Source organism: Cupressus sempervirens, chromosome 2 (assembly GCF_028749045.1).
Source record: "Cupressus sempervirens isolate cs-2001-9-10 chromosome 2, ASM2874904v1, whole genome shotgun sequence".
In the NCBI taxonomy this organism is placed as follows: Eukaryota; Viridiplantae; Streptophyta; class Pinopsida; order Cupressales; family Cupressaceae; genus Cupressus; species Cupressus sempervirens.
The window spans coordinates 459,749,387-459,774,832 of record NC_143119.1 but is presented as its reverse complement, the minus strand read 5'-3'; positions in this window follow the sequence as shown (position 1 = coordinate 459,774,832).

Here is a 25,446-nt window from a genome sequence, read left to right as displayed (position 1 = left end):
TCCTCTATTATCCTTGCTTCATTATCCTCTGAGTGGTTTGTTTGATATGGAGTAGAGACTTCTTCCTTATGAGTATCATAATTCTCTTAACTATTTGATTCTATTCTTTCCCTCTCTTTGTCCCCTATATTTGGTTGATCCTTCTCTAGAGTGATAGGAGAACATGGGAACTTATTAGGGGTCTACCAAAGTTTGGATACTCCATTGGTTCTCTTACTATTGGGTTTCACTGTCTTTAGTTCAACCTCTCCTTGTGCATGCAACCCCTCCTTGTCCTGATTCTCTACTATATTGGATTTGTTGTTCGTTCCCATCTCTGCTGTAGAAAATAGAAGGTTGTTTTCTATTTCTACTATATTTAGATTTAAATTCTTATTTCTATCTCTATCTGATTCAATTCCAAATACCTCTTTTCTATTGAATAGCTCTCCTTTTCTACAAAAAAGAAATTTAGAAAGACCTTCTTCTTCTTTATTATTTCCTGATATCTATGTAGTTAGTACTAGGCCTTCCTTATCATTATTATCTATATCTTTCTATACTTCCTTCTCAAAATGTCTTACAATTTTATCTAATTTTGTATTAAGATGATCTAGGCCACCCCAATCTTCCTTACTGGTACTAACATTCTAATTTTCCAAATTTGCTAGAGCTGAAGCTAAGCACTTTCCTTGCTCTTTATCATTGATAGAATCTTTGATATGTACATTAGCAAGTTCTTCATTGGTTACAACAGTATTCTCCTTGTTATTTTGTTGCTAAGGTTTGGTAGATTCATATTTATTTATAGTATCATTTCTAATTACATGTGTTGCTTTTTTCTTATGTTTTTTTTTATCTCTTTAGGGATCTCCCAACCTTCCCCTCTTTAGTTTTTGCCATGCAATCTGATCTTAGGGCTGATGAGGATTCTATTACTTTTCCTGTTATGATACTTTTTATAGAAGTTCTCAGCCTATTTTGATCATTCTGATTCTCTGAGTAGGAGATCTCCTTACTTTGTTCCTAATACCTATTGTCTATTACAGAGCTCACCCTGGGGAATTGACTTCTGAAATCTCAGGTGAGGGGAAGGATCTTGGATCTGATTTTGTGTAGCTCATCAGATCTCAAGATGTCAATGATTTCCCCTTTATACAATCAAAATTTAATGTCATAAGAAGCTTTACCTGTTTCAACTTTCTTTTGGATTTCTGAAGGATGTTTAATGTTAACATTAATGAGGATTTTAACATTATTACAATAGAAAAGGGATGCATCAATAGCTATGACTTTTCCAATTGTAGAACCTAGAGCATAAATAATGTTTATATCGCACAATTTCGGAGGAAGAGCAATTAGGGAGAACCATGTGGGGATCATGCAATCGATCATTTCCAAATGAAAATTATGAAACCATTCTAAAAATTTGACACAGTAACCTCTAAAAAAACATTCAGAAACAAAAATGAGTTCTTTCTTAACAAATTCTTCCTCACATTTCAAGAACAATGTATTATCTAAATGATGAAAAATACTTACTTGCTCTTGACAATTGCCTTTTAGCCATTCTATTAAAAGCAAGATTTCTTCTAGCAGGCCATTCCAGATAGAAAAAGCCCCCTTCTTAAGACAATCATACCAGGAGTTGTCTATCGCTTCAATGAATATCTTGATAGGATAATCCTGGGGTTTCTTGAGGGGAAATCTTGGAGATGTTTTAGGGTTAGATGACTGGTTGGTGTTGTTTAGTCTATGATGAGGGGGAATGCAAGAAGAAGGGGAAAAAGGCTTGGCTGGACTCTTAGTTGCTAGGGTCTTGGCCTCTTGTGATTTACTCCTTGGATGGGATAGAGGGTTTATAAGCTTGGGCTACACATATCTAGTCAAATTAAAAACTCAAATTTGATCATCTAACTGTTCAACGATGAAAAATGGGAAATGTGCATGAGATTCAAATCTGTTTGAGGAGTCAAAAGAGACTTTTGCAATGTTTACTTGGAGCCCTCCTTCTCAGCATTGGTGTTGACTTCCTCTTGAATGTTCTTCCAAGGTCGAAAACCTATTGGCCGTCGAAACCTTAAGTCTAGCATCCGCTTTCCCAGGCTTGTTATGAATATTGTTGTGGTTAGCTATGGATCTGTCTCTCCTATGGGGGTCTCTGTAAAGTTTCTTTCTGATTCGATGCCTCCACTTTTGGCCTAGATTTCCCACAAGTTGTATGTTCAAATTTGTCATTTTCGTAGAGCTCATAATTATATAATTAATTATTTATTAATAACATAACTTATATTAAATTATTAATAAAATAATAAATAATAATAATATTTAATATTTAATAAATAATAAATTTTAAAACTATATTAATTACATTCATTAATAACAATTTAAAAACTTTTTAAAACATTTATTAAATTATAAAAATTAATAAACTTAAAACACTTTAAAAAACTATTTAAAATTTTATTTTAAAAAAATACGTTTATGGCCTGCCAACCTTAATGGGAACGCTACCGCAATAGCAGGGTACTATGTTAGTAGTACCTACTACTATCACAGTAGTACTACTATGCGCAACCCAAAGGAAAGGTCACCAAAGTAAAGGAGGGAGGAGAAGGGAGGGGGTGGGGTGGTGGTGGCCCCGCCCACCTAAAACCTTTTTAAAAAATTATTTATTTATTATAATAAATTCATGGCCCCCTACAAAAATAAAAATCCTCAATCATTTTTTTAAAAAATTATATTTTTTTTGATAATTTTCCAATCCAGATCTGATAGAACAAATACAAACAATTAATCGAATATGCATATAACATTCTTGATTTCTTTAATGTTCAAACTCTACCCAAATAAAAAATATGAATCTCTAAACTTACAAAATGAGGGTTTCAAAATCATCAATTTGTTTATAGAGGTTTCCAAATGAAGAACAATCAAATTCTCAAACAGGGTTTTCATATTTAAATCACAGACAATTCAATAATGAAAATCAGTTTTCTCAAACAAGGATTTCAACCCAAATGAATTCTGAAGTAGATTCGTCAATAATGAAGAAGACAAAATGATTTCATAGAAGAAACTATTGTGCCAAATTCATGATATCCTATCTAGATTTGATGCTAAATAACTGAACGCACAAAACTCGCAAGAACTTTCATTTTCTTTCGAAAACCTCTTCTCAGAAATTGGCTCCTCCAAACCTGTGTATGGAGTAATGAACTTTAATTTTCTAATAAAAAGTTTTTCTCCAATTTAGGGCTTCGATTATGCAATCACGCAAAAACCCTTTTTCCTTGATTACTTTACTATATTTTAATTTTCATGTGCAAGCTTTATGCAATTTAATTAAATAAACTTTATTAAATCAAATTCCTTTTTCTCTTTTATTAAATCAGGAGACATTTATAATAAAATATTTATTAATCTAATTAATAATATTATTTATAATTTATTATAAAATTGAAACTCCTAGATAAATTATTATTAAATTAAATTAGTATAATTAGACCAAAATTAGAACTTTAACTATATCTTTAAATTTAATTAATTTCTTAATTAATTAAATATAATTAAATGTTAAATTTTTATTTATAAAATTTTCATTAAATTATCTTTTAATTTGATTTAATTATAACTGAAATTCACAACATACTCACAAGACTAAATACGACAACTCAACTGAAGACAAAGAACATAATCAAACTCCAGGGCCAAAATCATGAATTAACATCACTTGACGAATTCAGATGAGTAAACAACTCAAATACTTGTCCTATTTTCTAGGACAATTGTCTTAGGTTAGGATTTGGACTCAAGAATTATCTCCCCATTTATACCATTGAGATACTACAATAGAGCACACTCAACCTAGCAATTCAGGGAGGTTGATACCCGATATCTACAATCTACATCAAATTTGAGCATATACATACATATATAATCTAAACTAAATAGGCAATGGTGGGGAGTGGGGCATCGTGTAGATCCTGATTAGCAAGTGACTACAACTGCCTCCCTCAACCACATCAAGAATGTTAATCATAAAGTAAAATAAACAAGTACGCCATACACATGCAAGTATGGGGTAAGTAACCATAGAAATGCATATAAACCATTCATCTAACTATCATCATGAGATAAGTGAAATCACTATATTAATATACATGTATTATCATAGAATAATCATGAACACATGAAATAACTAAGTAAATTAACACATATATCAATTGAATATGAAATAACATCTAATCAAATTTGGTAATTAAGTACCACTAATCATATAATATAATCATAAAATAGGCCTAAAAAATTCAAAAATATGACATGAAAACTCAACTAGGGGTAGGCATTACATCCACCCCCTAGACTTAGGCTTACTCCTAGAAGCCTACAAGAAAGATAAAAGCCAAAGCACTCACAATGCAGGTCCCATTGAACCCTTTCCCCCTATAAGAGGATAAGATTCTATTGAAAGCACCCAAGTAAGACAACAAAAATATTCACAAAGTCAACAAAGACATACAACCTTAAAGCACAATCATAAAAAAACATGTCTGAAATCCAACTCAATAGTTCTACAAGTTTTGATTTTGTCAGTTTCAAGAATTCAATTCTGAATTTTTCAAGTGTTCAAGTTGTAAAAGATACATAACACTATTTAAGTTTCATTTTAGTTCAACTAGTTTGAGTGTTCAAGTTTGTAATAGATACATATAACAGTTCAAGTTTTATTTTCAGTTAAGTAGTTGACAACTAGTGGCATTCCAATATACCTAGAGCTCCCAATGTAGAAACTCAAGCTCTGATACTAGATGTAATGCCCTTCCATGAAACCCAAAATAAATTAACCTAAAGTTTCACTAAGTTTGTCAAACACTTTTTAAAAAAAGATAATAACTTAACAACAATAGATACAATATAGTGGAAGCATTAATCACATACATAAACACAATCCATAAAACATATTATATCTCTTAAGGGTCTCATGATGTTGAATCACATTTTAGTATAATTAATACTAAATTTGATACATAATTGATAAAGGGTGCTTCCCTTAAAATCATAAGCTCATAACAAAAACAAAGAAACAACAGCAAATGCAAGAACAAAATATGGACTTCTTATTTGCGTTGCAAATCCAAAATTACAAAATTCACAAGTACAAAATGCGAACCAACATGGGCACCTTCATACAATAATCGACAAGACTAAGCTAGGCTACTACCACCTAGAGTTGTTTTAGACAATGTTAGGGCCTTTCTTAAATAGGCAATTTTATATCACCCGAGAAGGTTCTAGACATTGAAACTTAATACCTAGGGCCGATAGACCCTAAAAATACATAAAGAGTTAGCCAAATATATCTTTGATAATTATTTTAGATATTTCAGGTAGCCCAAGTTTAGAAGGCCATAACTCTCAAACTATTGCTCCAATTGGCTATTATAACCACTTTTTCATAAATGTCAGCTTCTGATCTACAAGGGTTAGAATAATGCAAACACCCTTTTGTTGAGTTCTTGGACCTCATATGGGCACTCTAAGGCCTCCAATGGTAAGCCTGAAGATTTTTTTGCAAATATTTCCACCAAAAATTTGCAATAACTTCTCTGATACTTAAGTTGGAGCAATGAGATTTTAATGGTAGGCTTATATCTCTAAAATGAACCTTCATGTAGAAAATGAGAATATTCCAAGCTCATATGAAAAACTTACTAAAAATAGCAAGTTCCCATAAATAGTAACCACCCTATCTACTAGTCCTTGTTAAAATAGAAAAGACTAAAAATAAAATATTTTGGGTGATGCAAAATTGCTCTTACACCCAGGATGCTCCTACATCAATAACAAATCCACTTCAAAAAATAATCATAATTCCAAATCTATTTAAATAATATACAATTAGAGGATGCCACTTGGAAAAATCAGAATGCATAATTATCCACTATACAAGTCACAAGGTATGAAAAGCTTAAAGAATATACATCATGAATATAATACATCATCTCATAAGATCTCTAATAATAAAATACATACAACAAAGTATAATCATCCAATAGAAATACAATATCAAATAAAAAGGAACATTTGCACAAACACATTTAGCTATCGGATCTCAATGGTATAAGAAAATGTAATACCACCTGACCTCATGGGACCTAAATGGTCCACTCCCACCATGCTGAGGAGATAGTCTCAAGTCTGATACTGATATATCAAAACATAAGTCATAAAAAAATCTAGGTCAAGGAAACACCTAAAAGTAAATTATCTCAAAGGGTACCAAGACACAAGTATCATCTAATCCCAGAGACAACAAAGACACGTAGGAAATCTACTATGTAAGTAGGCAAGTTTCATCGCATGATCCAACTCTAAGGTTACCCTGGCATCCTCTTTGGACTTTACCCCCAAGTTCTCTATGCGACACCAGTATCCTTTCATACAAACAAGGCATACTAACGAAGCAAAGTCACAACCAAGCATCCTCTCTACTCCCATCCTAGCCTATACTAGCTAGCACTCGAGGCATGGATGAGGAAAACACAGACTCTTATTAATTCATTTTAAAACCCATTTAATGAAATGTTATCACTTATTAAAACAACTTACAATGGGTTACCTAGGCAGCCACTTTGGGCTCCGACCTCCATTGCAAGCCACTTCCCAACATACACATAGATTACCTACCCTAGGCTTATTAAAATATAAATCATAGAATCACATTTTTCACCTCGGCCCTTTACAAGTGACTAGAAAGAACCTACAGATAAAACATAGTATTCACCTCCGTCCTTTATAAGCAATTGGAAAACACCTAAAAAACCAATCTCAATATCACCTTAATCCTATACAAGCAACTGGAAAGCACTAAAGGATAAAACACTATAATCACCTCAATTATACATAAGAAAATTGGAAAGAAATAACAACTAACATATCAAACTCATCATAAAAGATATGTGACTACATCAGAATGATTAGATATAAAAGATTGTATACATAACATCATCACAAAACAAAACCCCCAAGCCTCTGTTGAACATCCTGATTTGGACAAAGTACTAAGTCAACCCCAACCCAACATTAGTAGACCAAACATCACATAAAGTGCCAAACAATGTTACTTTCATAATTCATTAGGTTTTGGAAAATATAAAAGTTCAAATTTTACTTATTGTTTTTCAAGTTTTCACTTTTGTTTTCAAAACACAAAGATTCGATAACAACCAGGGTTTCAGTTTTTGTCTTTTCAAAGTATTATAATTACTAAATTTTTCAAATAATAAAATTTCCTTAGTATTATAAATAATTTTCATGTAAAATTGTACCATCAAACAAAACCCAAGTTCATCAAAATAATCAGTCTTTCCCAAGTTACAATTTTCAATCTATTGTACATATACATTTTAATAATAAATAAATTAAAATCTTCAATTAAATATTATTAAAAGTAAATCAATAATCATTAAATTATTAAAGATAATAATTATTAATTTATTAATAACATAACTTATATTAAATATTAATAATAATTATTGATCTAATAATAAAATAATAAATAATATTAATATTAAGTATTTAATATTTAATAAATATTAAATATTAACTCTATATAAATTACATTCATTAATAAAAATTTAAAGAAAAACATTTTAAAACATTTATTTAATTATAAAATTTAATAAACTTAAAACACTTTAAAAAACTATTAAAAATTTGTTAAAAAAATACGTTTATGGCCTGCCGACCTTAATGGTAGTGCTATTGCAGTAGCTTGTTGCCACAATAGTAGGGTACTACACCAATAGTACATGTTGTGCACAACCCAAAGTAAAGGTCACTAAAGTAAAGGACGAGGGAGGAAAGGGGGTGTGGGGAGGTGGTGGCCCCCGCCCATCTAAAACCTTTTAATTTATTTTTTATTAAAACAAATTCATGCCCCCCTACAAAAATGAAAATCCTCAATCAATTTTTTTAAAATTTATATGTTTTTTGATAATTTTCCAATCCATATCTAATAGAACAAATACGAACAATCCATTGAATTTACATATAACATTCTTCATTTCTTTATTGTTCAAACCCTACCCAAATAAAAAATATGAATCTCTAAACTCACAAAATGAGGGTTTCAAAATCATCAATTTGTTTACAGAGGTTTTTGAATGAAGAACAATCAAATTCTCAAACTAGGTTTTCAGATTTAAATCACCTATAATTCAATAATAGTAATCAATTTTCTAAAACAAGGGTCTCAACCCAAATGAATTCTGAAATATATACGTCAATCACGAAGAAGACAAAATGATTTTATAAAAGAAACTATTATGCAAAACTCACAATATCCTACTTGGATCTAATGCTAAACAACCTATTGCCCCCACTTTTGTTCTCCACGGGTTTAAAAAAATGAACCTTAGATGTCGAGTTAAAAGTGATATTCTTTTGATTATCTTATGATGAGTCTAGGTCTAGTTTTTCTTAGGCTAGGAGGTCTTTATTAGGATTTTTGCTCTTCCGATGGGTTATCCTAAATTCATGTCTCTTAATCGGTAAGTTTTAGTACCTAACCTAATAAAGACCATACTTTACTCGCTCACAACATAATGCATTTCCTCAAAGATGAAATTCAAATTCCTAATCTTCATATTGCACTCCTATGGGAAATTCCAATCTGCCTTCTCCTCGGTGGGTTTCGGCCCATGAACATAGATTTTCTAACACAACAAAAGAGTATCAGAGAATGATAGTGAAATTTAGGTACCAATGAGATTAGTTCAGATAGATAAATGAGACATTAGATCAGACTCCTACAGACAAACATGAGATATTGAAAATCATGAAAGTGGCAGATTCATTCTTATGTGAGATATTGGGAATATGCTATAGTGACTAGTGATGGGTAGACATTGATTGCAGATCACAAATGGAGATAATATGCTATGTTGATTAGCTATAAAAAAACTAAGATGGCTATATGTTATAGCGATAAGGTGAAAACAAAAGTAAAACTCATGATCGCTATGGGATATCATGATTGACCATGTTAGAGCATTTTTTGGTTTTGATGGAAGGTGAGGGTCTTCATTTGATGCTCCAATAGGGTGACATCACAGCATCATTGCAGTTAGTGTGCGATAGCAGTTGATGGTTGCGAGTGTTAGTGTAGTTTTTTATTTTTCCTATTTTCCTAGGTTTTTCCTACACTTTTAATAATCTCGCTTAGGTTAATAAAGCATGTCTTATTAGGTGAATGGTTGTGAGGTGTCACCTTCCTACATGTGAGCATCCATTAGCTATCTTGGGAAGATACTTTGCTATCTTTAGTCTGATAGATGGTTGCTCCTCATTGGTTGGTGTTGCCAACTCCTCCCTCTTCCTAGCCTATATAAGCATGCTACCTAGCTTGTATTTGAATCTCTTGTTTTTGCATCCTCTTAATGCTATTTTGCTTCCAGCATTTGCATTACTCTCTTGGAGACTAACTCTATGATGCTATTTTGATTTTGTATCATTTGCATTCATAGTTTAGATATTTACTCTTTGCACTAGTTTTCTGGGTTATTAATCTTATCAGATTGTAACAAGTGAACCCCCCCATAATGTTGAACAGGGAGAGGGGTGACAGGAACACTGAAATGCAATGCCAAAAACATCTGCAAGAAGAAGAATCAGGGACACCAATAGTGCAATAGAAGTACAAGCACAGGATAAAGGGCGGTGTCACCGACACACTACATGGGCTAATGTCGTTGAAGAAAAATTCACTTGACAAAGGTGGATGAGCACAAAATGGCAAAACATCATGACCCCCCATGGCACTTTATAACTGAGTGCGAGTACAAACAAACACAAGGTATACAAGATCCCAGATATGCAAAAGTAGGCACTTTATCTCAGTGCATTTACAGAAAAAAGAATGCAATAGAATAGAAGCATACAATGCTCAGAAGTTAGAAAGAAGAGTGAGCCAAAAGAACAGAAGAAGAGATTCTAGGACCTATAGAATCCAAGTAATCCACCTGAGTGCGAAAGTGCAAAACTCAAAGGAGAAAGAACTTGGAGCAGAATTTGGATAAAATACCTCTGCAACTGAACAACTCACAGAACCAGCTTTCCAACGATATCTGGCGAGCCCAGAAAAGAGTCTGAATGAGTGAGATATGGCTCCCGAAAGGCAAAAATAAAACATCTGGCTTTGAATTCCAAAATAGGCAACTAGACTATAGTAAAAATCAAAAATTCCTATACCATCATCTCCGTCTCAGAACCAGATTTCTGACGCATTTTTCAGATCGAAAAAATACGTTTGTATGCTCAAGTTATGGAAGAAAAACCGACAAGGCCTCCTCATGAAGAGCATATGCTAAAAGTGAAACTTGGGCACAATAATCAAGGAAACAAATAGCACCACTGCGATCTACTCAAAAAATTATGCACTTTCAAAAAAAGAATCGCCTCGATATGAGGTCGTATGAGAAAGTTATGATCCTCTAAAGTTTCCAAAACGAGAATTGTGCACAGTCACGACTGAGAATCTGCAATTTCTGAAGAATTCATGCATGAAAATCAAAAAAAAACTCCACTACTGGATAGAACATAAAAAAATAGCCAAGTTCATAACAAGAATCATCAAAATCGGAGTCCGTATGAGAAAGAATGAGACATTTGAAAACTGCGTTCAAATCTGCGACTGCCAACGGAGAGGGGTATGGATGTAGCTTTGCATGCTCAATTCTAAAAAATATACAGCTTGCATGCAAAATCTAAACGATACCCAAATGGTTTTTTGGGGCTGCGAACAAAACCCAGAAAGCATTTTTCTTGCTGATGTATAGAAGATGTTGTTGTAGTGTAAATCAAATGCCTTTAACAGTAAAAATGGCTCCAAAAATTAAAAAATGACCCCAGCAACCAGAATATGATATGCAAATGTTGGATCAGCTTCCTAAGTCCATCAATGGCATGTTGGAACCTGCAAAACTGATTGCAAACTCCAAATATGCAAGTTGGTTGTCAGATTTGAGATTGAAACCCCAGAAAAAAACCGTTTTTGTCAAAAAAATTCTGATTCTCAGAATCATCCAAAGATGCAAGAGAAGAGCATACTTCATTTTTCAAAAAACTAAAATAAAGTTTATTTGCCCCCCCTCGAATCTCTCAAATAAGGAAACTAAAATCTACTCTTGCACATAGAAAAGCTCTGATACCATGTTAGAATATGAAAAGATTAATAACCTAGAAAACTAGTGCAAAGAATAAATATCTAAACTATGAATGCAGATGATACAAAATCAAAATAGCATCATAGAGTTAGTCTCCAAGAGAGTAATGCAAATGCTGGAAGCAAAATAGCATTAAGAGGATGCAAAAACAAGAGATTCAAATACAAGCTAGGTAGCATGCTTATATAGGCTAGGAAGAGGGAGGAGGTGGCAACACCAACCAATGAGGAGCAACCATCTATCAGACTAAAGATAGCAAAGTATCTTCCCAAGATAGCTAATGGATGCTCACATGTAGGAAGGTGACACCTCACAACCATTCACCTAATAAGACATGCTTTATTAACCTAAGCGAGATTATTAAAAGTGTAGGAAAAACCTAGCAAAATAGGAAAAATAAAAAACTACACTAACAACGAGGCTGCAGACAAGTTAAAGAAATGACACGATTGGCTTTCACCACTTTGTGGAGGTTAGAAAGATTAATTATTTTCAAGTTGTGAAGCCACAACAGTTTAATGCATACCTGGTTGTGTGATCTCGAGTGGTCAAGGTAATAATAGTTAAGGGTTACGAAGGTGCGAAAGATAGCAGCAGTTAAGTCAAATAGTTATCGCATGTTCGTAGGTGGTTAAAGGTAACCTAAAGTTAAAGTAACAAAATAGTGAAATGCTTTGATTGCGGCTTTGTAGAGTTAAGAATTCAATTGCTAGGTTGCGATGAAAGGAAACAACTAGCTTCAAATAGTTATCGCAAGGTCATAGGCTAGAAGACATTCAAGAAATTTCAAGTTGTGAAGTGATGATAAAGAGTCAAAATAGTAAAATTTAATAAATCACACTATCGCATAGTTAAGCCATGAGTGAATATTTCAAGTTGTGAAGCTATGAAATGAAATAACAGTTAGTGGTCGTAACATCATAGATAGGAATATAGTTAAATGATTTTAAGTTGTGAAGTTGCGAATAGTAACCCAGGAGAGGTCAAAAGTATTGTATGATGGACAATTGCGAAGAAGCAACAAGGTAAAGATGAAAGGTTGCCATGTTTAAATTGTGATCATTGATAGGAGATCGACGATGAAGAATCAAACTTGTTGTGATTGTTAGGATATGAAATACAATTTTTGGTGCAAAAGTGACTATTACAGATCAAAGAGGAATATGAACCATTTTGAAGGTTTCTAACCATTTCTTCTTTCTTTCTCTGATGTATTGGATTGCAGCCAATTATTGTTGGATTTTTGAGTGATTCAAGTGCTTTGTTAATGTAACCAATGAATCTGTAATTGGCCAGGACTCCTAAGAGGGGCCTATATATATAATTTCCTAAATTAATTAAAAGGTCAAAAAAATTGGTGTGAAATACTCTTTGTTGCAGAGACAAGAAGGAAAGTGTTTGATACCATTGATTTACTATTCCATGCATACATTAGTCTATGTATTTCTTTCAAATTAGATTAGAAATATGAAGACAGATAGATTTTTGTTTCCTATTTCAATTTAATGAACTAACAAGTAATTAGAGAATTACTAAGGTTAAAAGAAATATTTATGTTGTGATGTGTAAATCATAGTCTTGCATCTTAGCTTCATATCATTTCATCATGTATGTTATTCATATTACACTTTTTTATAATTGCATTATCAATTATATGGATTCATAAGATGTGTAAATTTTTTGGAATTGATCTCATCTTAAGACCAATCCATTGCCTGAGTTAGTCTTGCCTAGGCCTAACGTGGTTTACCTCTTCTGTTCGTTGGTCAAGAACATACCATAGTAGAATTAGAAATAAAAAAAAATTTTGAAAATCATATGCAAGGGAACTATACCTATAATTCGATGGAAATTAGTCATCAAATAACATTTCCCAACTATTGTAGTTAATTGTTCTTTATACATATGGGTGCTTTGAGAGTTATTATAAGAAAGAACAATCTATTTACCAACAGATTTTTGGTGACTCTATTGGAGATGTTGAATAGTCGCTAGACCATTTGAAAGAAATATATCATAAGGAAAGATGGTGCTACCTCATGAAAATGTATTGCATGTGCTTCCACCTAACCTGGGTTTCCAAGACGACCAAGAAGATATAATTTATTCCTTAAATACATTCATCTGGAGATATAGAAGGAATATTGAACACTATAGACACTCTAGCCAATTGCTTGAAGAAGAAGAAGCTAGAGTAGAAGTGCTAGAAAGAGCAATCCAAAGAAGGGAACTTCGCAGAGCATGGAGAAGAGATGAGCATGAAGCTCGACAACAACACTAATCTGACACTCTGGAGCAACAAAGGTTTCTCAAAAGTGTTAAGAAGCAAGGTGGACAAGATCCTACATTTGATAAACTTATAAAACTTGGTTTTCCTCTACTATCAGGACCTCACCAGAAGAGTGATAAGAAGAGTAAAAGAAGACCTTCATCGCCTCCTAAAACACAAACTCCATTGTCCACCACTTGCTAGGTACTAACTTTACATGGAGTAGTAGCTCCTCTTGTTATTAATTTTCTGTAGTAAATTGCATAGTCATGGCAACTCCTTGGGCCACTGTAACTTGCAACTTATCACCCACTCCCCTCAGGTTCTAGAAAGAACTTTCGCAAATTCTCAGGGGATGGAAAAGTTTCAACAAGTGAACAAAACAAAGCATTCTTTGCAGCAACACATATCTTGGGGATTTCACATGAAGATGTAGCAGTTAGGTTGTTTGTTGAAACTTTGACTGAAGATGTGGCTAACTAGTTTTATTACTTAGCTGATGCTTTGATCACAAGCTGGGACATCATGAGAATAACTAATGCAATAGCACCTCGACCCTAGAGCATTATGGCAAATTTTATAACATTGTAATGTCTTAGTTTTTTTCCCAGGGTCCACGTAAATTGTTCTAATCTAAAATATAGATATGTCCAAGGATAGATGACATTATGTAATCATGGGTAGTTTTGGTAACCATACCCCCAAAATGTCCAAATATGGATGACATTATGAAATCATGGGTAGTTTTGGTAACTACCCGCCAAATCTCTATGTGGCATGCATTCTTGTTATCTTTAAAAAGAGCACTTATGTAACCGAAAGAGGTCAGGAGAGAGTTGATAGGAAAAAGATTACGGTCGAGTAGCCCATTCATTTGTATTCTGCAAACATTAATCTAATGGAGTTTTACTGTTAAGGAATTTGTCTTTGAATCAGGTTCTTTAACATTATAAATCGTTCCTATTTCTTGTTCAAGTATTTCATTTTGATTCCTCCAATATCGAATCAGAATTCTCGTTACGGGTTTTTGATAGAAAGCATTTCACAAGTGTAGTGAATCAGGTTTTAGACATTAGAAACCGCATTTGATGGTTTATTTTGTTAATACTTTCAGTTTTCCATGTATCAATTTACATTGCACTCCCGAGAAGAGCAAAGATGGTGCTCGGGTTCTTGAAGAAGGAAGAAACCGATGTGTAGGAGAAAGGTAGAAATCAGGTTTTAGAATCGATTTGCTGTTAGAATCATGGTGGAATGAGCCGAGCCATCTTTACGGATGTAGTCGTCCAAGAGCAAGACGCTACATGAATGGATTTTGTGGGAAATGGAAAGGTGGCGGTTTTATTGTTTGACTCAGAAATGAAAAGAGCCATGCACGATATGCATGGGTGAGAATGGAGTCGATCAAAAGATCGTGGAGTTATAATGCCGTGTGGAGGCCAATGTGCACAAAGAAGAAATGGAAGAGCTTGATAACCATAGGAATGAGATGGATCGGGTCTTCAATGTAGAGGGAGCCCGATGACAGGTGGGGCATTCTTTGTGCCGGCTCGGTGAAGGGAGCACGTGTTGATGCATAGTGATCATGGGCAAGGCCTGAGGTGGTCAGAAAGATAAGGAGTAGATATGGGTGAAGGGAGAGATCTAGTATATAATCTTGGTGAGGAGAAGCTTTGAGGATGTAAAGAACCCCGGGAAGAGCCCAATGCAGATTTGAATCACATCGAGTATAATCAGAACCATAAGTAAACCAGAATGGCATGTGGAAGAATCGGTATTTCATGTTGGTATGAGGGAGGCTCTATGCTTTGGAAGTCAAGAAAGGTCGTATTACATCAATGGCCTTCGAAGCAAGCACTAGTAAATTTGGACCTATTTTTCGATGCATGTCTGTCAAAATTGTGACTTGAAAACGTCAAGAACTACTATTGCTAAACTCGATGCACAAGATGAGTGTCAATGTATTGATGAAAAATCCTGTCAAAAATTATTGCCATCATTGTCACATGGCAGCATTAGTTATTCGTTGAACTATCGACAACTGTGAGAGTTGATTCAACAGGTCTGTCATACTCTCAACGACAGGATGCGTCGAAATAGCAACAACTTGTAGAGATGTTTTGACGGTACCATCAACGATAGTAAGTGTCAAGATATCAATGGTAGTTAGAGTTCTTTTTAAACCTTTTGACATTAATCGAATTCGATAGTAAGTGTCAAGATATCAATGGTAGTTAGAGTTATTTTTAAACCTTTTGACATTAATCAAATTGATTGTCGTTGATAGGCCATATCTTTAAATGAGAAACCAAAGTCATAGTTTTGTGCTCAAGAGCCACTTTTATGACTACATTTTCCAAGTCCAATAGTGGCGAGTTTTGAACACATTTTTAATGTAGCATGTCAATCATCAATAATCATCAATAATGCACATGCTGGCAATAAACAAGATTGAATTAGAGAACTATGACATATCAAGGAGAGTTTTGAATATTAGAGCACTTTTACAAAATGACAGTAGCAAGTTGCTTCATAGGGTCATTCCATGACAAATAATCAAATGTTTTCATGACATACAACACCATTGTGGCAAATAGAAATTAAACATCGTTATATATCATTGCCACTGGTTATGACAATAACTAAAATAAAGTAACGATGCACACTTTTTGCATACTAACAAAGGCATGCCACTGTCTTCACAATCTGTAGAATTTTTGACTTTTTTCTCTCAATATAGACATAACTTTTGCTATGATAGATTTTAAGGAGCTTGGAGAGAACAGGGATCTCGGGGTTTATTTTTATTTTTGGAAAAATAAGGATGATAATAAATCAAAACTTGGAAGAAACTCTTGGTATCAACTAAATAAACTCTATGGTCTATGGTTCCTAATGCTCTCATACCCCTCCAATCTTGGAGTCATCTTTTATCCTATGATCTACATTCATTTAGCTTCATTTGACTTGTACAAATTCATAACTTGTACTTGTAGAGAGGCTCATAAGATATTGACGCTAACAAAGATAGTATAAGAAACTTGAAGCTAGTAAACTTAAAAAATTTATATACCTTACTATTGAAAATCAAATACTTTCTCCTCTTTGGTGGATAAGTGTGATACACAATCTCTTGCGAGAGTAGCTCCATGTCTGCATGCAACTTATAGAAAAAGCAACAGGTCACCCATTTTTACCGAAAAAGCAATTGGTAATTAGCAATAAATCATAATCTACATATAACTTATAGAGAAAGCAACATGTTGTAATTCATATTACTTATGTTAAGTCCATTTTAAGGCATTCACCTAGAACCTTCTATGTTCACCCACTAAAAGTAAGTACCATGTTGGAGACTTCAAAGTTTGAGCATCCCCATGATCTACAATAATGAAAATAATGCATGTGAGAGACAATAATGACATAATACAAAAATTAGTTGTAACTAAAATGCTTTTAATAGGTTTAGTTTGAGCTTCACTTGGTTTTGAGAATCCTTTCATATTCTCTACTTAACAAGACCAACCACATGAAGGTAAAAGCTCATTTGGCCTCTCCCCCACCATAATCACTCTAAATTCCCCATTAACAACTAAGTAAATATTTCATTCATTCATTTTAGAAGTATATCATTGGATCATTATAATCACATAACATACATTAACACAACATATAATTAATTAATACATATAAACATTCATCAATAATTTGTGAACACATCAATCATTATATTCACATAACATTCATTAAAATGACATATAATTCATTAATACCTATAAACCATTCATTAATACCTATAAAAATCCATTAATAGGCAACATTCATCAAAATCCATTAGCACATTCATCATCAAACAAGGTTTTTAATATTTATTTATTCTTTTGTTTTTTGTTTTTTGGAGATAAAGGGTAATAGGCACATTTTGACTATCTTCGACATCCTGTGGCTCTTGTGGTTCTGATCTTGGGATATGAGGCTTCCTCTTCTTTCATCGAGGACAAGGCTGATGCACCCCTACAATAAGAAATAAATGGATTTAATTCTAAACTTTTTTTAATGTTATAAGTATTTCATTAATCTAAAGAACATAACAGGGATTTTTCTTTACTTTATAGTGCCATGTCATCTATTGTCACATTTTTTTTAGCCCTAACCACAACATGCTCAACACTAACATCATGCTCTACATACTCAAAAATTATCACATAAAGGTTACACCAATTACAATTTAAGATGTTAAATTTTATTATTGATTACATGATTAATTTTCAATAGAAATTGAATATGTACCTGTATCATTGTGATGCACATTTGAGGTCTTCATCATGTGTAGGATCCGTGCCTTCATCATCATGAGTAAGATATGTGTTAGGAGTAGTAGGCTGCAGTGAAATGTGATGCATGCATTGTTATCATTGTTCAAAATTAACATCAAATAGATTATTTGTCATGAAGTTCTCAATTACTATTATTATTCATTTGGCCTATTTACTTGTGTGTCAACTACTGCTCTAGAATCTTCTAAACCTGTTTGGCCACTAGAATCTATGTGGTGGCGGTCAACCACTTCTTTATAGTCTTGCTTGAAGCCAATTTGTTTGTCCTCTTATGTGGGCACTAGATTAAATTCAATGTCCTGCATTTTTTTCATAATATCATCAGTAATTAATGTATGGCTTATTTGTAATTTTATATAAAGAACTGATATAAAATTTCATTTACTACTACTTACAAGGCATGAGTAATTTTCATATATCCACTAAGGCAAGATGGTGTTGACCAACCTTCTCTTTCCTACCTTGTGTCGCCTTCGATGTGTCCTATAACCTATATATGTAAACTTTAATATATGTTAGAAATATGTTAGATTATATAAATCCACAATCACACTTCTAGAAATATGTTAGGTTATATAAATCCACAAATGAATTAAACATGTAAATTGTAAAAAAAAAGAAATGGCTCAACTGTCCTTTCTTAGTATGAAATTATCATGATATTATTCCATGCCTTAATGATTGGCTATGATACATGATCTTTCTCTCCTATGTTATATTCTACCACTACTATGAAACTTTAGCGATTGTTCACTTTTCTCAATGAATCTATTGCTTTTTCCTTCACTCCATACCTTTGACTACTACAACGTTCCTCAAACACACTTATGGATCATTTGAAAAGGCATAAAAAATGATCAAGAACCTCCTTGGGATGTTGGAGAAGTTCTAGGACAGGCATTTTGACATATTACAAGGCTATACTCTCCTCCTTCCTTGCATCATCATCAAACTTTAAGGGTTTCTATCACCACAATATTTTCTAACTCCAAATGTCTCCAAATCTTTGTATTTGATCTGTTCATCATGGCACTTCTTTTAGGACAATGCACTAACCTTCTTATAAATAACATGTAATGGCAAAAGGCATCATTGCTCACTGTTAGATAGTAAATACTGTGAAAATTCAAAATGAAGAATACATTGATTGTAAGATTCTCACTATATAGGGATTAGGGAAGGTGTTAATTATTTCTTGGTTGTCTTGATAGTTATCTTATGGTTTTGAATCATAACCATTGCTCCTTGTGAAGAGTTGACCATGAATCAGCATGTTAACTATTTTTGCAAGCAAAAATAGTGAATCAACATTCTTGAAAAATAACATGACAAAGGCTTGGTTTATATGGTGTGCATGTGTGTTTGAAGGTTGGTATGCATTAATGAGATGTTCAAGATTCTCTTGGAAAGATGGAATAGATGAGAGACTGAATTTTATGAGACACATACCTATTTTTGTTGAATGGTGGGTTAATTCCTTTACCCCTTAATCTCTTCTCTTTTTCATCTTCAATGATTTCATTTCACTCTAGCTGTGGCACCATAGGAGGACACTCGTACTTTGGGTTGAGCTTTAGAGCCCTTCTATATTGGTCTCTCATAGTCTTTAGATGTTTGCAAGCATTTTTTAAAAGTTGGGCTCTGTTCAAAATATTTTGACCAAAGAACTCCTCCATAATTTTTATGAGATGATCTTTTAATTCAAGGGCTTGCTCAGTCTAGCTTTTAACAAAAAATAAAATTGCTAGATAAAAAAATTAGTTCAAGCTATGTACATTGAATATATTACAACAAATGGATGAGCGTAAAAGTGTAGCAACCAATTATATTAAGCTAAGTACCTTTTACGTAATGTGGGCCCAAATATCTTCAATGTTAAATCATTAAAAAATTTCATAAAAAAGATCATTCTGTGCAAAATCATCACCACATCATTAGTCGAAAATGAGTTATGAATAAGTAAACTACAATTAAACTCTAAATAATTACAAAAAGTACCTGGAAGCTTATGTAATTTTAAGGGAATCATATCTTTCTCGGTCATCAACAATGATGCCTCCAACAATCTAGTACAAGTAACATGGGCTCCTCCAGGAAAGGTTGGTAAATTATCAGCAGTACTGGTATTAGTTCTTGCATGCACCCTAAAATGGTCACCTAGACTATGCACCCCAATTCTTCAATTTATCAATTTTCTAAATCAATGCATCACAATATTTTATTGAATCAATTCAAATCATTTTCATTGTTCAAATTGCAATTAATTTAATCATTTCAATATTTCCTAAGGTTTGGTCATTTCATCAATAATCTTATTTAATTAAAAGAGAATTTCTCTTTTAATTAAATAATTTTATCTTATTTAATTAAAATATTTCTTTTAATTGAATAATATTATTTAATTAAAAGAAAATCTCTCTTTTAATTAAATAAATAAATCCCCACTTAAAGCTTTCTTTTTGATGAAAAAAAGAAATAAATCAAATAAAATCTTATAAAGATTTCTTTTTTTTGCACATATCTCTAAGTGGTGGGTTTTTTCCTCTTACTTGCCTTTTTAGGGATTTATCCCACATTGCTCTTGTGAGAAGCCTCCCACCTCCACAGTTTCTTTTATAAGGAGCCCTCTCTTTCTTATTTGGATAGATGTTTTTTGCTATAGTATTGTAATGCTACAGGTTTGGAGAGCGATTTTGGAGAAGGCATTTGAGCATTAGAGTTTGGACATTGGAGCTTCATTACAACTTCTCTCTTCCCGTCTTCTACTTTCATGCATCCATGGCTTCCATCATCCTTGCATTTTTATATCAACTTAGCGTCATGTTCGCTTTCATTGATTAATCTTGCATTGTTATTTCCTTTCATAGATTAGATTTCCTTTCTTGCATTGTTTTGCGTTGTTATCATTTAGATTAGCTTGCATCTTCATTTGCATGCATATTTTGATCTTTGAATCTCTCATTTTATGGTGTACTTGCATGGGCACAAACTAGGTCAAACTGAGGACCTCTATTACAAACCCTTGCACTCCATGAATAAAGAGCTATGAGTCACCATTTGAGACCTCATTCTTGTGAAATCTTGGATATAATGACTCATAGAAGTCTGTCAACATTTTAGCACACAGTTCTGTCATTACCATGAGAAGGTGTACCTATCCCTACACAAAGTTAATCAATGTCATAATATACTCAAATGAATAAGAAAGTACAAATATTATCATATTTAACACATAACAAAATGTAGCAAAACAAGGATTTACCAGCTCTAGTTATAGCCAGTATGGATGTTTGCATGCTCCTTGTTGTCAAAATTGTAGTTGGCAATCCCAGAGTGTTGGATGGCCTCGTGGAAGTAGGCGTACAAAAATCATCACCAAATAAAAAATAATCACACACACACACACACACACACACACACACACACACACACACACACACACACACACACACACACACACACACACACACAATTTATTTGTCATGTCCCCTATCAGGAGAAATTCTCCACCCATGAGTCATTCCAAATCAATATTATCATGTCGAGGGTAAGCATTATACCACTATAAGTTGAACCAGTCCTATAGCAATATATTAGGAGTAGAAGATCATCATATCACAATAAACAATATTTGAAAGATATTTACATATGTTTAAGGATCAAAATTAGACACATCAATAAAATCATTGAGAACACTTGCAAGTTTTCATCAACATATGAAGAATAGAAAATGCATTGAGAGATAGTAATTATAGTGAGAATAGGAATAGAGTGTAGCTTACTTACACTATCATATCAGAGACAACTACAAATCTCATTAGTTACACAGTTCAAATTAAAGATCATCCTTTCATAATTGTTATCAGTCATATCAGAAACAATAGAGATAATCTTAACATTGTTGCATTGGACTAAGTGCAGATATATAGACCAAAATCATCTTACATATACCTAATTTTTGTATTAGAGATAGCAGTGGCATTGTTCTTATATATCATATCAATTTTATAACATAATAACAATCATTTAAAAGTGGCACCATCAACTATTTTTCTTACATCAATCATTATCAGTTTTAAGTGTTATTTGAGACTTTAAGGAAAGAAGTCTCTTGCAATTGAGTTTTATAAGTTATTTGTACCTATTTCCCACATTTTAATAAAAGGAGACATTACATCAAGGGCATTATCAATGAGGAGCTTGTAATGAAAAAGACATTCATAAACAATTTTATATGGATTTGTAAGTTTTTATGACAATGAGAATGGAATCATATCAGAGGAAATGATAGAAAGTTTTAGACCAACTATTATGTACAACACAAATATCAGAATCATATCATCACAAGCTCATGGACATGGAATTGGTCGAGAGGATATACATTTAAGACTATATCATCATAAAGGTTCAACAATTATAATTAGAAAAGATATATGAGTTTTCCACATACAACTAAGATAACATATTAGGAATGAGTATCAATTATAAAGTATGGATAATGGATTCTATCAATCTTAAGTATCAAAGAATGAATACAAGTGGTTGAGTAAAGGAGAAGAGTGAACATGAAAATAGTAATATAAAACTATCAATAATAATCATGAAGAAAATAATATCCCTTTTCATGATTGAGAATTGAAATCACATACCTGTAGGATGTACAGTAGTACCCTCGTTAGATGGAAGAACTCAGTGTGGTCTCACAAAAATCCTATAACAAAACATACATATTGTGGTTCATGATCCATAAATTAGTATAAAACATAAAGCTTTATTGAACTATTTTCCTAGCAAAAGACTTATTTTTGCTTACTTCTAGACAACGTGCTCTACAACACAATTCATTTCTTGTGGCCTCTTTCTCCTTTGTAAGATGTGGATCCATCACAAGCCCAAGAATTTGTAAATTGATGTTCTTCAGGGTCTTTTTACATAGGCTAACATGGTCACTACTATATGCAATGTCATCATCATATAATACAGTGGTTGCCATATCAGCAAGTAATTGTTGTTGTGCAATATGTTCCTTTCCATTTCCCTATGAATCAAATTGTGAAAAAAAATATTAGTAAAACAATCTAAAGAAGTCCAAAACCTTCACGAAAGTAACATTATAATCTGACATTTTGTAAATTTATAATTGCATTAATTTTTATATAGAAGGCTTACGTACACTGGACAAGGGGTGGGAGCAACATCCCTACCTCTATCATCTGATGGATCAGCCATGTTGCCTTGTGATAAAGAATATATATGAAAACATCATCAAGATTAAAGGAATAGTCCACTTAGTGAAAAAACTTATTATTAAAATGGTATATTGTATATTAGAGTTCTAATTGGAAGTAATTAGTTTAAATATTACATATATAGTACTTACAAATCCCATGATAGTAACTTTATTTGTATCTATGTGATTCAAATTGTAATCTATTACCAACTCCTCCCCTAAACTTATTGATTTTATCACACATACAAAAACATGATTTCCCTCATGTGCCTTGAAAATGCAATTGTGTCACTTATTAATTGACCCAAGACATGAACTATTTATAAAACATACAATGTTCCCTATTACTTTTGACCTTCCATCATTAATGTACACAGCAAGTCTTTTACTTTGATCATTTACTTTCTATTTTAGATAATTTGTTGATAGTGCATACCTACACATACTTTTTTTATATTGAACTATCCACATCCAATTTATGTAATTGTAACAAGGTCCTGCATACTCCATCAATTCAACACCCTTGTTATAACTAACCTTTATGTCATCCATGGAATATAGGCCCAAACCATGTAATGATGATGGAGCTATGCGATATATCCACTCGTTAACACAAAAATTAGTGTTAATTGGAGGCAATTCCTTGCGTACCCATTCTTTCTCAAGATGTGTGTATCTCAAGGGAATCTTGATGTCACCCTTTGTCTCATCATCATAAGAACATGACCTCCCTTGAGCAAGAAAAAATTGCATGCATTTATTGAATTTTTTTCTCATCTTTTGCCCTGCAGTTTCTCTCTCTTTCATAGGCCTACTACATGTCTCAATTTCCTCTTCTATTCTTCCATTTCCCTCACTTGAGGAATACAAACCTGACAGATACCCATTTGGTGGTACCTAGAGCCCATAAAATGAGAGATATAGTTGAAGGAGCAAAATATTTTGCTATAAAATGAGGCTAATATTGATGAAGTTTGCCTAATATTAATGTCAAAGATAGAGAAAGAAAGCATGTAATAAACGTATACCTCCTGATCCATGTCACTTTGTATGATCCTCATTAAAGGGGTATAGTTTCCTACATATTTAAACCATTTATTTTAATTTAGCTACAAATTACATAATACTTATGCTATAAATTATGCATAGAACATAACATGAACAATATGCATACATCGCAAAAAATATAACATTATATATTTTTCAATTGGTTACCTCTATAAATAATATATTATAATTAATCAACACCTAATACATTTCCATTGATCATGTCATTGATCATCTTCATCTATCTCATCATAATCATCATCATTATCACCATCATCATCTAAATCATCATAATGACCATCATCAACATCATGATCATCACTATGACCATCATCATCATCATCATCATCATCATCATCACCATCACCATCACCACTATCATCATCTTTTCCACCACCACCACCATCATCATCATCATCATCATCATCAAGTCTATCACCAATATCATCATGAACATCTTCGCCATCATCATCATCATCTCCTCCATCTTTGCCATCATCATCATCTACTTCATCTTCTACTTCTTTGGTATCTTCTTCTTCAATCATATTATACATTATCAGTCTTCCTCTTGGAACGTGTCTAATGAAAAATGACCAGCCTAGTTTATGTGGAACGCCAAAGTAAAACATTTGATCGCATTGGCTTGGAAGATCATAGGGCTCATTTCCAACTAGCTCAAATGACCTTGTATTAATCATTGTAAATCCATTATCATGTCAAATAATAGTTCTATTAGGATCATTTTGATTCTATACAATATTGGCCTTCCTCTTGGAATGTGTCTAATGACAAATGACCAACCCGATTTATGTGAAACCCCAAAGTAAAACACTTGCTCACATTGGCTTGGAAGATCATAGGGCTCATTTCCAATTGGCTCAAATGACCTTGTATTAATCATTTTAAATTCATTATCATGTCCAATAACAATTCTATCAGGATCATTTTGATTCAGTCATAGCCTATACCATTTGACACTAAATCAAGCTTGTTTGAAGGAATTCAAGTCGGACTCAATTATATCATCCAAAATGTCATAGTATCTATTTTTAGATTGTTGAGGATGCATGTCATTTCTAGATGAAATATTGGTGACCTCGAACATTGCACTTATCCTAGAATCACAAGTTCTCTTAGTCTCATCCACCTTTTTATGCAAAATTTACGACCATTGTATTACATAGCTTTGTAGTGCTTGAGTTGTTATTTTTCAAACATGTAAAAATTATGCATCCATCCTTGAGTTGATATTAATCAAACGGGTCATGATAGATTAACTTATATATACCTTTCCACCTCTTAAACCATTTTCTAGATCAATTACTATTGACATAACATTGGGATCTCCATTAT